The following is a 15356-nucleotide window of genomic DNA, read 5'->3' as shown; positions in this document are numbered from 1 at the left end:
CTCTGAGCCTGTTTATTACTGATTCATTACTATTTCATTGCTTGCTAATTATTTTCTATATGCGAGTTTCATTTCCCAAAGTAGACTGTTCAACTGCTTCAGGACAAGAATGATGTCTATTTAGTAGTGTTTTCATTTTCCACAGTGTCTAGAACATTACTGGATACACAATAGAAGCTTAGCAAATATTTGTTTGATTAAGTGATGACAATAAATACATTATACTGTTTTCCTGAACAGTTCCATCAATTACCATGAGTGATCCTTAAAAAGGCAAAGGTGCAGTAATCAAACAGAAGATTCTGAATTATAAACTTTCCATCAGTATTAAACAGTATTAAAATAGCAATAAAAATAGATACCAAGTAGTTTTATTGTACTTTGTAGTTTTTCAAAAATGTCAGGAGAATTAAACCATCACTGGATCCCCCATCACAACCTTATGAAAAAGGCAGGGGCAAAGTTTGGGTATTTTTCTTATTATTGTGATAAAAACACTTCACATGAGATCCCTCTTGGCAAATTTTTAAGTGCACAATACAGTATTGTAAACTATACGCACCAAACTTTACAGAAGATCTCTAAACTTACTCATCTTTCATAACCATATACCTGTTGAAAAACAACAACTCTATTTTTCTTTCCCTCCAAGTCCCTGGCAACCACCATTCTACTCTCTGTTTCTATAAATTTAACTGTTTTAGATACCTTGTACAAGAGAAATTATACAGTATTTGTCGACTTGTGGCTGGGTTGTGTTTTTGAGGTTTTTTTAATTGCACTTTAGGTTCTGGGGTACATGTGCAGATCATGCAGGACTGTTTGTTGTATAGGTACATACACGGCAATGTGATTTGCTGCCTCCATCCCCCTGTCACCTATATCTGGCATTTCTCCCCATGTTATCCCTCCCCAACCTCCCTTCCCACTGCTGTCCCTTCCCCATCCCCCTACAACAGACCCCAGTGTGTGATGCTCCCCTCCCTGTATCCATGTGTTCTGATTGATCAACACCCACCTATGAGTGAGAACATACGGTGTTTGATTTTCTGTTCTTGTGTCATTTTGCTGAGAATGATGGTTTCCAGATTCATCCATGTCTCTACAAAGGACACAAACTCATCTTTTTTATGGCTGCATAGTATTCCACGGTGCATATGTCCCACAATTTTCCTTGTCCAGTCTATCATCAATGGGCACTTGGGTTGGTTCCAGGTCTATGCTATTGTAAACAGTGCTGCAATTACCATATGTGTGCATATGTCTTTATAATAGAATGATTTATAATCCTTTTGGTATATACTCAGTAATGGGATTGCGGAGTCAAATGGAATTTCTATTTCTAGGTCCTTGAGGAAGCACCACACTGTCTTCCACAATGGTTGAACTAATTTATACTCCCACCAACAGTGGAAAAGTGTTCCTATTTCTCCACATCCTCTCTAGCATCTGTTGTCTCCAGATTTTTTAGTGATCGCCATTCTAACTGGTGTGAGGTGGTATCTCAATGTGGTTTTGATGTGTACTTCTCTAATGACCAGTGATGATGAGCATTTTTTCATGTGTTTGTTGGCCTCATATATGTCTTCTTTTGAAAAGTGTCTGTTCATATCCTTTGCCCACTTTTGAATTGGTTTGTTTGTTTTCTTGTAAATCTAATTTAGTTCTTTGTAGATTCTGGATATTAGCCCTTTGTCAGATAGGTAGCTTGCAAAAATTTGTTCCCATTCTGTTGGTTGCCAATTCACTCTGATGATTGTTTCTTTTGCTGTACAGAAGCTCTGGAGTTTAATTAGGTCCCATTTGTCTACTTTGGCTTTTGTTGCCAATGCTTTTGGTGTTTTAGTCATGAAGTCCTTGCCTACGCCATTTTTTTTTTTTTTTAAGAGATGGGATATCACCAAGTTTCCCAGGCTGGACTTGAACTCCTGGGCGCAAGCCATCCTCCTGCCTCAACCTCCCAAAGTGCTGGGATGACAGGTGTGAGCCACCACACCCAGCCAGTGACTGGCTTATTTCATATAGCATAACATCGTCCAGGTTTATCCGTGTCATCACATATAGCAGGTTTTCCTTCTTTTTTATGGCTGAATCTTATCCATTTTGAATGTATCATTTTCTTTATTCATTCATCCATCACTGGACATTTAGATTGTTTCCATATCTTGGCTATTGTGAAAAATGCTGCAGTGAACATGGGGGTGCAGATATCGCTTTGAGATCCTGATTTCAGCCAGGCATAGTGTCTTATGCCTGTAATCCCAGCACTTTCAGAGGCTGAGGAGGGAGAATTGCTTGAGCCCATGAGTTCAAACCAGCCGGGAAACATAATGAGATCTTGTCTCCAAAAAAACTTTTTTTAAAGTTAGCTGGGTGTGGTGGTGAGTGTCTATAGTCCCAGCTACTCAGGAGGCTGAAGCAGGAGGATCACTTGAACCCTGTAGTTCAAGGCTGCAGTGAGCTCTGCTCTGATTGTGCCACTGCATTACAGTCTGGGTGTCAGAGTGAGACCCCATTTCAAAAAAAAAATTAAAAATAAAGAGAGTCTCATTTCTTTCTTTTTATTTTTTATTATTTTATTTTATTTTATTTTTTATTGTATTTTAGGTTTTGGGGTATATGTGAAGAACATGCAAAATTGTTGCATAGGTACACACGTGGCAGTGTGATTTGCTGCCTTTCGCCCCTTCACCTATATCTGGCATTTCTCCCCATACTATTTTTCCCCACCTCCCCACCCCCTGCTGTCCATCCCCTATTTCCCCCCAACAGACCCCAGTGTGTACTGCTCCCCTCCCTGTGTCCGTGTGTTCTCATTGTTCAACACCCGCCTATGAGTGAGAACATGCAGTATTTGATTTTGTATTCTTGTGTCAGTTTGCTGAGAATGATGGTTTTCAGGTTCATCCATGTCCCTACAAAGGACACGAACTCATCGTTTTTGATGGCTGCATAATATTCCATGGTGTATAATGTGCCACATTTTCCCTGTCCAGTCTATCATCGATGGGCATTTGGGTTGGTTCCAGGTGTTTGCTATTGTAAACTGTGCTGCAATGAACATTCGTGTACATGTGTCCTTATAATAGAACGATTTATAATCCTTTGGATATATACCCAGTAATGGGATTGCTGGGTCAAATGGAATTTCTATTTCTAGGTCCTTGAGGAATTGCTACACTGTCTTCCACAATGGTTGAACTAATTTACACTCTCACCAACAGTGTAAAAGTGTTCCTATTTCTCCACATCCTCTCCAGCATCTGTTGTCTCCAGATTTTTTAATGATTGCCATTCTAACTGGTGTGAGATGGTATCTCAATGTAGTTTTGATTTGCATTTCTCTAATGACCAGTGATGACGAGCATTTTTTCATGTGTTTGTTGGCCTCGTGTATGTCTTCTTTTGTAAAGTGTCTGTTCATATCCTTTGCCCACTTTTGTATGGGCTTGTTTGTTTTTTTTCTTGTAAATCTGTTTCAGTTCTTTGTAAATTCTTGATATCAGCCCTTTGTCAGATGGGTAAACTGCAAAAATTTTTCCCATTCTGTTGGTTGCCAATTCACCCTAATGACTGTTTCTTTTGCTGTGCAGAAGCTGTGGAGTTTGATTAGGTCCCATTTGTCTATTTTGGCTTTTGTTGCCAATGCTTTTGGTGTTTTGATCATGAAGTCCTTGCCTACGCCTATGTCCTGAATGGTTTTGCCTAGAGTTTCTTCTAGGGTTTTTATGGTGTTAGGTCTTATGTTTAAGTCTTTAATTCATCTGGAGTTAATTTTAGTGTAAGATGTTAGGAAGGGGTCCAGTTTCTGCTTTCTGCACATGGCTAGCCAGTTTTCCCAACACCATTTATTTAACAGGGAATCCTTTCCCCATTGCTTGTTTTTTTCAGGTTTGTCAAATATCAGATGGTTGTAGATGTGTTGTGTTGCCTCCGAGGCCTCTGTTCTGTTCCATTGGTCTATGTCTCTGTTTTGGTACCAGTACCATGCTCTTTTGATTACTGTAGCCTTGTAGTATAGTTTGAAGTCTGGTAGTGTGATGCCTCCAGCTTTGTTCTTTTTGCTTAGAATTGACTTGGCTGTGCGGGCTCTCTTTTGGTTCCATATGAAGTTTAAGGTGGTATTTTCCAGTTCTGTGAAGAAGGTCATTGGTAGCTTGATGGGGATAGCGTTGAATCTGTAAATTACTTTGGGCAGTATGGCCATTTTCACGATATTGATTTTTCCTAACCATGAACATGGAATGTTTCTCCATCTGTTTGTGTCCTCTCTTATTTCGTTGAGCAGTGGTTTGTAGTTCTCCTTGAAGAGGTCCTTTACGTTCCTTGTTAGTTGTATTCCTAGGTATTTGATTCTCTTTGTAGCAATTGTGAATGGCAGTTCGTTCTTGATTTGGCTCTCTTTAAGTCTGTTGTTGGTGTATAGGAATGCTTGTAATTTTTGCACATTAATTTTGTATCCTGAGACTTTGCTGAAGTTGCTTATCAGTTTCAGGAGATTTTGGGCTGAGACGATGGGGTCTTCTAGATAAACAATCATGTTGTCTGCAAATAGAGACAATTTGACTTCATCCTTTCTGAATTGAATACCCTTTATTTCTTTTTCTTGCCTGATTGCTCTGGCTAGAACTTCCAGTACTATATTGAATAGGAGTGGTGAGAGAGGGCATCCTTGTCTAGTGCCAGATTTCAAAGGGAATGCTTCCAGTTTTTGCCCATTCAGTAATGATATTGGCTGTTGGTTTGTCATAAATAGCTTTTATTATTTTGAGATATGTTCCATCAATATCTAGTTTATTGAGGGTTTTTAGCATAAAGGGCTGTTGAATTTTGTCGAAGGCCTTCTCTGCATCTATTATGATAATCATGTGGTTTTTGTCTTTGGTTCTGTTTATGTGGTGAATTACATTTATAGACTTGCGTATATTGAACCATCCTTGCATCCCCGGGATGAATCCTACTTGATCATGGTGGATGAGCTTTTGATGTGCTGTTGCAATCGGCTTGCCAGTATTTTATTGAAGATTTTTGCATCTGTGTTCATCATGGATATTGGCCTGTAGTTTTCGTTTCTTGTTGAGTCTCTGCCGAGTTTTGGTATCAGGATGATGTTGATCTCATAAAATGATTTGGGAAGGATTCCCTCTTTTTGGATTATTTGGAATAGTTTCAGAAGGAATGGCACCAGCTCCTCTTTGTATGTCTGGTAGAATTCGGCTGTGAACCCATCTGGACCTGGGCTTTTTTTGGGTGGTAGGCTCTTAATTGCTGCCTCGACTTCAGACCTTGTTATTGGTCTATTCAGGGTTTCAACTTCTTCCTGGTTTAGGCTTCGGAGGAGGCAAGTGTCCAGGAATTTATCCATTTCTTCCAGGTTTCCTAGTTTATGTGCATAGAATTGTTTGTAATAATCTCTGATGATGGTTTGAATTTCTGTGGAATCTGTGGTGCTATCCCCATTATCATTTTTTATTGCATCTATTTGGTTATTCTCTCTTTTCTTTTTTATTAATCTGGCTAGTGGTCTGTCTATTTTGTTGATCTTTTCGAAAAACCAGCTCCTGGATTTACTGATTTTTCGAAGGGTTTTTTGTGTCTCTGTCTCCTTCAGTTCTGCTCTGATCTTAGTTATTTCTTGTCTTCTGCTAGGTTTTGAGTTTTTTTGATCTTGCTCCTCTAGCTCTTTCAATTTTGATGATAGGGTGTCAATTTTAGGTCTCTCCTTGTTTCTCCTGTGGGCACTTATTGCTATATATTTTCTTCTAGAGACTGCTTTAAATGTGTCCCAGAGATTCTGGTATGTTGTGTCTTCGTTCTCATTGGTTTCAAAGAACATCTTTATTTCTGCCTTCATTACATTTTTTATCCAGTCAACATTCAAGAGCCAATTGTTCAGTTTCCATGAAGCTGTGCGGTTCTGAGTTAGTTTCTGAATTCTGAGTTCTGACTTGATTGCCCTGTGGTCTGAGAGACTGTTTGTTATGGTTTCCGTTCTTTTGCATTTGCTGAGGAGTGATTTACTTCCAATTATGTGGTCAATTTTAGAGTAGGTGTGATATGGTGCTGAGAAGAATGTATATTCTGTGCATTTAGGGTGGAGAGTTCTGTAAATGTCTATTAGGTTTGCTTGTTCCAGATCTGAGTTCAAGTCCTGGATATCCTTGTTAATTTTCTGTCTGGTTGATCTGTGTAATATTGACAATGGGGTGTTAAAGTCTCCCAGTATTATTGTGTGGAAGTCTAAGTCTCTTTGTAAGTCATTAAGAACTTGCCTTATGTATCTGGGTGCTCCTGTATTGGGTGCATATATATTTAGGATCATTAGCTCTTCTTATTGCATTGATCCTTTTACCATTATGTGATGTCCTTCTTTGTCTCTTTTGATCTTTGTTGCTTTAAAGTCTCTTTTGTCAGAGACGAGAATTGCAACTCCTGCTTTTTTTTGCTCTCCATTTGCTTGGTAAATCTTCCTCCATCCCTTTATTTTGAGCCTTTGTGTATCCTTGCATGTGAGATGGGTTTCCTGGATCCAGCACACCGATGGGTTTTGGCTTTTTATCCAATTTGCCAGTCTGTGTCTTTTGATTGGGGCATTTAGTCCATTTACATTTAGGGTTAGTATTGTTATGTGTGAATTTGATACTGCCATTTTTATGCTAGCTGGCTGTTTTGCCCATTGGTTGATGCAGATTCTTCATTGTGTTGATGTTCTTTACCATTTGGTATGTTTTTGGAGTGGCTAGTACTGGTTGTTCCTTTCTATGTGTAGTGCCTCTTTCAGGAACTCTTGTAAAGCAGGCCTGGTGGTGATGTAATCTCTGAGTACTTGTTTGTTCACAAAGGATTTTATTTTTCCTTTACTTATGAAGCTTAGTTTGGCTGGATATGAAATTCTGGGTTGAAAGTTCTTTTCTTTAAGGATGTTGAATATTGGCCCCCACTCTCCTCTGGCTTGTAGGGTTTCTGCTGAGAGATCTGCTGTGAGTCTGATGAGCTTCCCTTTGTGGGTAACCCGACCTTTCTCTCTGGCTGCCCTTAGCATTTTCTCCTTCATTTCAACTCTGGCGAATCTGACGATTATGTGCCTTGGGGTTGCTCTTCTTGAGGAATATCTTTGTGGTGTTCTCTGTATTACCTGGTGTTGAATATTACCCTGCCTTGCTAGGTTGGGGAAGTTTTCCTGGATAATATCCTGAAGAGTATTTTCCAACTTGGATTCATTTCTCTTCGTCACATTCAGGTACACCTATCAAACGTAGATTAGGTCTTTTCACATAGTCCCATACTTCTTGGAGACTTTGTTCATTCCTTTTTACCCTTTTTTCTCTAATCGTGCCTTCTTGTTTTATTTCATTGAGTTGATCTTCGACCTCTAATATCCTTTCTTCTGCTTGGTCAATTCGGCTGTTGAAACTTGTGCACGCTTCGCGAAGTTCTTGTGTTGTGTTTTTCAGCTCCATCAATTCACTTATATTCCTCTCTAAGTTGTCCATTCTCGTTAGCATTTCATCAAATCTTTTTTCAATGTTCTTAGTTTCTTTGCATTGGGTTAGAACATGTTCTTTTAGCTCACGGAAGTTTTTTATTACCCACCTTCTGAAGCCTGATTCTGTCATTTCATCACATTCATTCTCCATCCAGTCTTGTTCCCTTGCTGGTGAGTAGTTTCAATCCCTTGTAGGAGGAGAGGCGTTCTGGTTTCGGGTGTTTTCATCCTTTTTGCTCTGGTTTCCTCCCATCTTTGTGGATTTATCCACCTGTTGTCTTTGAAGTTGTTGACTTTCAGATTGGGTCTCTGAGTGGACATCCAGTTTGTTGTTGATGAAGTTATTTCTGTTTCTTAGTTTTCCTTCTAACAATCTGGCCCCTCTGCTGTAGGACTGATGAGGTCCACTCCAGGCTCTGCTTGCCTGGGGATCATCTGCAGCAGCTGCAGAACAGTAAGGGTTGCTACCAGTTTCTTCTTCTGCTATCTTTGTCCCAGAAGGATACCCGCCAGATGTCAGTCTGATCTCTCCTTTATGAGGTGACTCTTTGGATATACGGGGGTCAGAGAGCTGCTTGAGGAGACAGTCTGTCCTTTATAGGAGCTCGAGTGCTGAGCTGTGAGCTCTGTTGTTCATTCAGAGCTGCTGGGCAGGTACATTTAAATCTGCTACAGCAGAACTCATAAACCCCTTTTTTTTCCTGAGGTGTTCTGTCCCGGGGAGTTAGGGCTTTATTTATGAGTTTCCATTGTGCTGCTGCCTTTTTCTCAGGGTTGCCCTGCCCAGCAAGGAGGCAGCCTAGTCACTCTCAGCCTGCAGAGGCTTTGCTGAGCTGCTGTGGGCTCCGCCCAGCTGCCGTGTGAACTTCCCTGCAGTCCCGTTTATATGAGTGTAGTTAGAACTGCCTCGGCAATGGTGGCCCACCTCTGTAATGGCAGACTGTCTCGGTAATGGCAGGTTGCCTCGGCAATGGCGGGTTGCCTCGGTAACAGCAGGCTGCCTCAGCAATGGCGGACTACCTCCATAGTGGTGGAGTGCCTCAGTAACGGCGGACGCCCCTCCCCCACAGAGCTGGACCATCCCAGGTTCAGCTGTGCTTGCTGTGAAACTCTCAACCCAGAGCGCTTCCGATTGCTGTTTTTGTGTGTGTATGGGGGTGGGACCAGCCGAGATTGATCACCTGGCTCCCTGCCTCAGAGCCCTTTTTTTTTTAGTTGAATGGTTGGCTCTCTCCCAGGTGTTCCAGTCACCTGTTGAAAAGGTGCCAGGATCTGTGTGATTTCCCATGCGGCGGCCCACTGCACCGGCTGAAACAGCGACGCTGAGATTCATGGTGCTTTTTTGCCCAGGAAATCTCCTGGCCTGGCTCCCTGTTTCAGTCCCCTTTTTTAATCACCTGAATGGGTGACTGTGCCTTCCCGGAGCTCCTCTGGCCAGCTAAAATGGCACCCAGTCCAGAGTATTTTGTGTGGAGAACCGCCGCACTAGGGCACCTGCAAAACAGCCATGCCAGCCAAAACAACTGCGCTGGCGACCTGTGGGGCTCCTCTGCCTGGGAATCTCCTGGTCTGTGGGCAATAAAAATCCATCTGGAAATGCGACGTCCACTCACCCTCTGCGCTTTCACTGGGAGCTGCAGTCCTGAGCTGCTCCTAATCAGTCATCTTGGATCTTCTCGAGATTCTCATTTCAATTCTTTTGCATATATACCCAGAAATGGAATTCCTGGATCACATGGTAGTCCTATTTATAATTCTTTTGAGGAAACTATATACAGTTTTTCATTGAGACTGAACCCCATTTTACATTCCCATCAATATTGCACAAGAGTTCCAACTTCTCCACATCCTCACCAACATTTGTTATCTTTTTTTATTTTTCTAATAGTCATCCTAACAGGTGTGAGATGGTATCTCACTGTGGTTTTGATTTGCATTTACCTGATGATTAGTGATGCTGAGTGTCTTGACATATATTTCTGGCCACTTGTCTGTCTTCTGTGGAGAAATGTCTATTCAAATCCACTGCCCATTATTAACACAAGGTTATTTGTGGTTTGCTGTTGAATTGTAGAAGGTCCTTATATGTTTTGGATGTTAACCCTTTAACAGATAAGTAGTTTGCAAATATTTTTTCTCATTCCGTAGGTTGTCTTTTCGCTCTGTTGATTGTTTCCTTTGCAATACAGATGATTTCTAGTTTGACATAATGCCGCTTGTCTGTTTTTTCTTTTGTTGCTTGTGCTTTTTGGTGTCATACCCAAGAAATATTGCTGAGCCCAATGTCATGAAGCTTTTCTCCTACATTTTTTTCTAAGAGTTATTCAGTAGTTTTAGGTCTCACATTTAAATATTTAATTCATTTTTAGTTGATTTTTTTGTGTGGTGTTTTTTGTGTATTGTGTGAGGCACCAATTTCATTCTTTTGCACATGGATATCCAGTTTTCCCAACAACATTTGTTGAAGATACTATCCTTTCCCCATCATGTATTTGTGCAATGCTTGTTAAAGATCAGTTGACTGGGTATACATGGACTTATTTCTGAGTTCCTTAATCTGTTTGATTGATATGCATATCTGTCTTTATGCTGGTGCCATAAAGTTTTAATTACCATAGCTTTGTGATATAATATATTTTAAAATCAGGTATCGTGATGCCTCCATCTTTGTTCTCCTTTCTTAAGATTGCTTTGGCTACTCAGAATCTTTTGTGGTTTTATATGAATTGTAGGATTGTTTTTTCTATTTCTGTAAAAAGGTGCCATTGGGATTTTTGATAGGGATTGTACTGAATCTATAGATCACTTTGGGTATGAACATTTAAACTACATTAAGCCTTCCAGTTCATGTACATGAGATGTCTTTCCATTTATTTGTGTTGTCTTCAATTTCTTTCATCAGTATCTTCTAGTTCAGCGTACAAGTCTTTTACCTCCTTGATTAAGTTTATTGTTAAATATTTTACTATTTTTGAAGCTATTGCAAATGAGATTTTTAAAAATTTTCTTTTCAGTTTGTTGTTAGTGTATAGAAACACAACCGATTTTTGTATGTTGGTTTTGTATCCTGCAGCTTTTCTAAATGTGTTTATTAGTTCTAAAAGGGTTGTTTTGTGGAGTCTTTTTCTACTTGTAAGATCATGTCCTCTGCAAACATATAATTTTACATCTTTTGTTCTGATTTGGATGCCTTTCATTTATTTTTCCTGCCTAGTTGCTCTGGCTAGGAGTTCCGGTTGCATGTTGAATAGACGTTGCAAAAGGGGGCATCCTTGCCTAGTTCCTGATCTTAGCAGAAAAGCTTTCAGTTTTTCATCCTTGAGTATCATGCTAGCTGTGAGTTTTCATCTATGGCCTTTATGATATTGAATTAAATTTCTTCTATACTTAGTTTGTTGAAAAAAAGTAATTTTTTTTTTTGAGACAGCATCTCCCTCTGTCACCCAGGCTGGAGTGCACTGGAGCGATCTCTGCTCACTGCATCCTGGGTTCAAGCAAATCTCTTGCCTCAGCCTCCTGAGTAGCTGGGATTACAGGTGCACACCACCACACTTGGGCAATTTTTCTGTATTTTTAGAAGAAACGGGGTTTCACCATGTTGGCCAGGCTGTTCTTGAACTTCTGACCTCAAGTGATCTGCCCACCTCTGCCTCCCAAAGTGCTGGGATTACAGGTGTGAACCACCATGCCTGGCTGAAAATTTTTATCATGAAAAGATTTTGAATTAAAGGATTTTTTCCCTCTCAATTTTCAGTCTATGAAGTTTGAACTCTCTCAGTGCTCCTTTATATGTCAAAATAAAACCGAAACTTTAGTGCTCTTTTAACTACCCAAACTAGCTGGGCCACTGAGCATTTAAAGAGAAAGAAAGAGGGCAAAATTTTCAATCTATAACCAGAGAGAATCTGCCATAAACAAAGTGAATTGAGGAGAAACACCTTTGCATAGCATAGATTTTTGCAACTGGGAAACTATAGAGAAAAGCATACCAGTCAGTCACTCTGCCTTGAGAGAAAGTGATTGTGATTGATTGAGAAAACAGCCACAATACTTGGCAGCTCCTCCATCAAGAGGTGGAGTCTATTTCCTTCCCTCTTGAATGTGGGCTGGTCATATGACTTACAGAGACCAACAGCATGTAGAGACGGTTACAGCGTGAGAGTTCTGCACCTGGGCCTTCACGAGCCTGATAGCTTTCAAATTGTTGGTTGGCAAGAGACATGTGGCCCCGTCACCTCCATCTTCCCAGTGAACAGTGAGACAACCTGCGGACTTATCCTCATTCACACACAGTCCACAGCTAAGTCACCAGCTGACCACAGGCACCTGAGTGAGCCTAGCTACTTGTGTGTCTGCCTTAGATCAGCAGAAGCGCCAAACTGACTTGTAGTTCATGAGCAATCATAAGTGGTTGTAGTATTAAACTCCTGTTTTTTGGATGCTTTGTCTACTGAGAAAGCTAACTGATGCAATAAGTGACTTTGGAAGCAAAAGAATCGGGTAGATCATAAAGCTAAGATGCAATTTACAAATAGCAACAGCCATTGCAAGTAGCAGCAACACTAAAGAACAAAAAGACACTGTGCATGGCATAGAGACTGCTAATCACACCAGCTTTTTATGTCATAGGCTCAGAGTTGGTAGTTGCTATCAACAGTATGCTTTAAAAAGAAGAAAATGCACATAATAAATTTTATGTACAGTGGCTTGTGTTTTGAAAGTACTAACAGAAAAAAAATCACAAAGCTATAGCAACATCAACCACTTGATTTATTGATAACAAAAACCTTGTGATTCACTCCCTCTCCCGGTGCAGCCTTTGTAGAGAGCTAATCTGGTAATGAATAGATGAGGCAGCTCTTCTGCCTTATTGAAGTAACTGGATTTAGCTCTTTCAAGTTTAGTTATAACCCTTTGCCTATATCCATTTCCCATCACAGTGGAACTTCACTTACAGATTTTACACTTATAAAATAAGAATTATGGTTTGAAGGCAAAGAGGAGAAAAGAACAAAGGGAAAAGGAAGAAATTGCTATGTCAGCACTCACTCAATTAGTGAAGACAGACATGCATGAGCATGTGCCTTCCAACCTTTCTTCCAAACCTCAAACCACCTCAAATTCTCTTGCTAGAGGGTGGAAGAAAGGGTAAGGAAATGCATAAAGGATACAGCCCACATCCATACCAAATCCTACAATGACTGTTTTAGAAAATAATCACACAGTGTGAGCATTTCATTAAAAAGGAGCTGAGGCATCTAATTAAGTATATAATTTTTAGTACCTTAGAAAATATATTTGCAAAGAAAAACTCAGTTTAAAGGCAGATCCCTTCTAAGTTCCCAAGATGTCAATGGTATGCTGCAGTCCATGGATTATCTAAGACTAAAGCAACCACAAAATCTTCTACTCCCCGTGCCTAATGGTTCCATATGGCCCCTGGAATACACAAATTCCTAAGCCTGAAATCCTGCCATCGTCTGGCTCCAGCAAACCTTTCCTACAATTCCCATTAGCGTGTCACACTCCTTTCTTATCCTCAAACATAGGCAATATTTTCCTGACTTCATGCTATTCTTTCCTACTCATCTCTACTATTAAAAATGGCACCTAATCTTTGAAACCCATGTCACATGTTATTTCTTTATTCAAGCATGCCTAGTTTTCTACAATTTGAGATAGTCTCATGTCATGAATCTCATCTCCCCACTACAGAAATTACAAATCACATCCCCAGATTCCTTTATAGCTAGAAAGCAGTCATGTGACTGAGTCTAGTTAATCAGGAGTAGCCACTTAAGATATTGATTCAAAACAGAGGGACAGAGAGTTGACTATGCTTAGAGGAAAGAATCTCCTGGCAAGGATGGCATAAGAAGCATCTGGTTGCCGGCCATGGTGGCTCATGCCTGTAATCCCAGCACTTTGGGAGACTGAGGCAGGTGGATCACTTGAGGTCAGGGGTTCGAGACCAGCCTGGCCAACATGGTGAAACTCTGTCTCTACCAAAAATACAAAAAATTAGCCAGGCATGGTGGCAGGCACCTGTAATCCCAGCTACTCGGGAAGCTCAGGCAGGAGAATTACTTGAACTTAGGAGGCAGAGGTTACGGTGAGCCTAGATCATGCCATTGCACTACAGCTAGTCAACGAGGGCAAAACTCACTCTCAAAAAAAAAAAGAATCTAATTCTTGCTTGACAATGGGGTCTGAGCTTCTAGTCACCATCTTTCATTGAATCTAAGATGTTAGCAACTATAGATGCACCATTATTATTAGTTTATTTGTTTATTTATTTTGAGAGGGAGTCTCGCTCTGTCACCAGGCTGGAGTGCAGTGGACAATCTCAGCTCGCTGCAACCTCTACCTCCTGGATTCAAGCAATTCTCCTGCCTCAGCTTCCTGAGTATCTGGGACTACAGGCACCCACCACCACACCCAGCTAATTTTTGTATTTTTAGTAGAGATAAAGTTTCACCGTGTTGGCCAAGATGATCTCAATCTCTTGACCTCATGACCTTCCTGCCTTGGCCTCCCAAAATACTGGGATTACAGACATGAGCCACCGTGCCCAGCCTAGAAGCACCATTATTTCACATACCTCTAAAACAATTTTTTAATGATGCTAATAGAGCTATTATGCAATCTGGATTTTTTTTCATTTGGTTGGTTTTTTTGTTTGTTTTGTTTGAAACAAAGTCTTGCTCTGCTACCTAGGCTGGAGTCCAGTGACACAATCATAGTTCATTGCAGCCTCAACCTCTTAGACTCAAGGGATCCTCTGGCCTCAGCCTCTTACGCAGCTGAGACTACAGGCATGCGCCACCACACTTGGCTAAGTTTAAACTTTTTTGTAGATGTGGAGTCCTGCTGTGTTGCCCAGGATGGTCTCAAATTTTTGGGCTCAAGCAATCCTCCTGCCTCGGCCTTCCAAAGTCCTGAGATTATAGGCATGAGAAACCACACCTGGCCCAGTGTGTTCTTATAACTTAGAATTTTTATTTTTTTACTTATGGAAAAACGCTATTAAACATATAGACATAAGTTTTCATCATAAAATATATTGGTTAAGTTATTCACATTCAGAGTCTGGCTTTTATGAATGACTTTCAGATTCAGAATCAACCATGTCCATGTTTCCACATGCAATATCATCCATTGGGCCATAGATACAGTTAGTGATACAGCATTTCTTACGAGTGCTCCACTGTAATCTTTAGGAATTTCTTCCAAGCCACTAGAGCCAATTTTATGAGTTTTGGTGCATGTGAATAGGCAATTATAGCTCCCTTGTGACTGCCACTTGGCCAACAGCAATTGTGAGATGAGGCCTAATTTGAGAGAGCTAAATATACTAGGGGGGAAAGGTGTCCTAGAAAAAAATGAAATATGCTCTGTCTTCCCTGGTGACTCCAAGGTTGTGAGTCACTTTCATTGCTATGATATGGCATAGTCCATCCCATAAAAAAATGGTTAGTAGTTCCTAAAAGACTATGAAACTGAGGAAAAACCTTGACTTCTAGCCCACTGTCCTACAGCCTAACACACAAGACTAGAATATATATTCAAAGTACTTTACTCAGGCATTATAACAAGCATTATCAGAGAGGAGGATTAAAAAACAAAATTTTGGCCAATTTGGGCTTTCACTGTATCACAGTAAGGAAGGCATTTTAAAATGCGGATTTCTGCATACATCAACTTTCTCAAGCCTCCCAGACCAACCAACTCCAAGTCTTTCGCCAGGAAAATGTCACTACTTCCATGGGATAAAGTGTGATATTTGGATAAAGTATGATAGTTGAAATTCTCCGACTCAAGGCATATCCTAGATTTCAATTAGATCACCTTTGACATTTACCTCTACCCA

The sequence above is a fragment of the Aotus nancymaae genome, unplaced genomic scaffold (genome assembly GCF_030222135.1).
Source record: "Aotus nancymaae isolate 86718 unplaced genomic scaffold, 86718_ANA_hifiasm-v0.15.2.pri h1tg000016l, whole genome shotgun sequence".
Lineage (NCBI taxonomy): Eukaryota > Metazoa > Chordata > Mammalia > Primates > Aotidae > Aotus > Aotus nancymaae.
Note: the sequence above shows the minus strand (reverse complement) of the source record.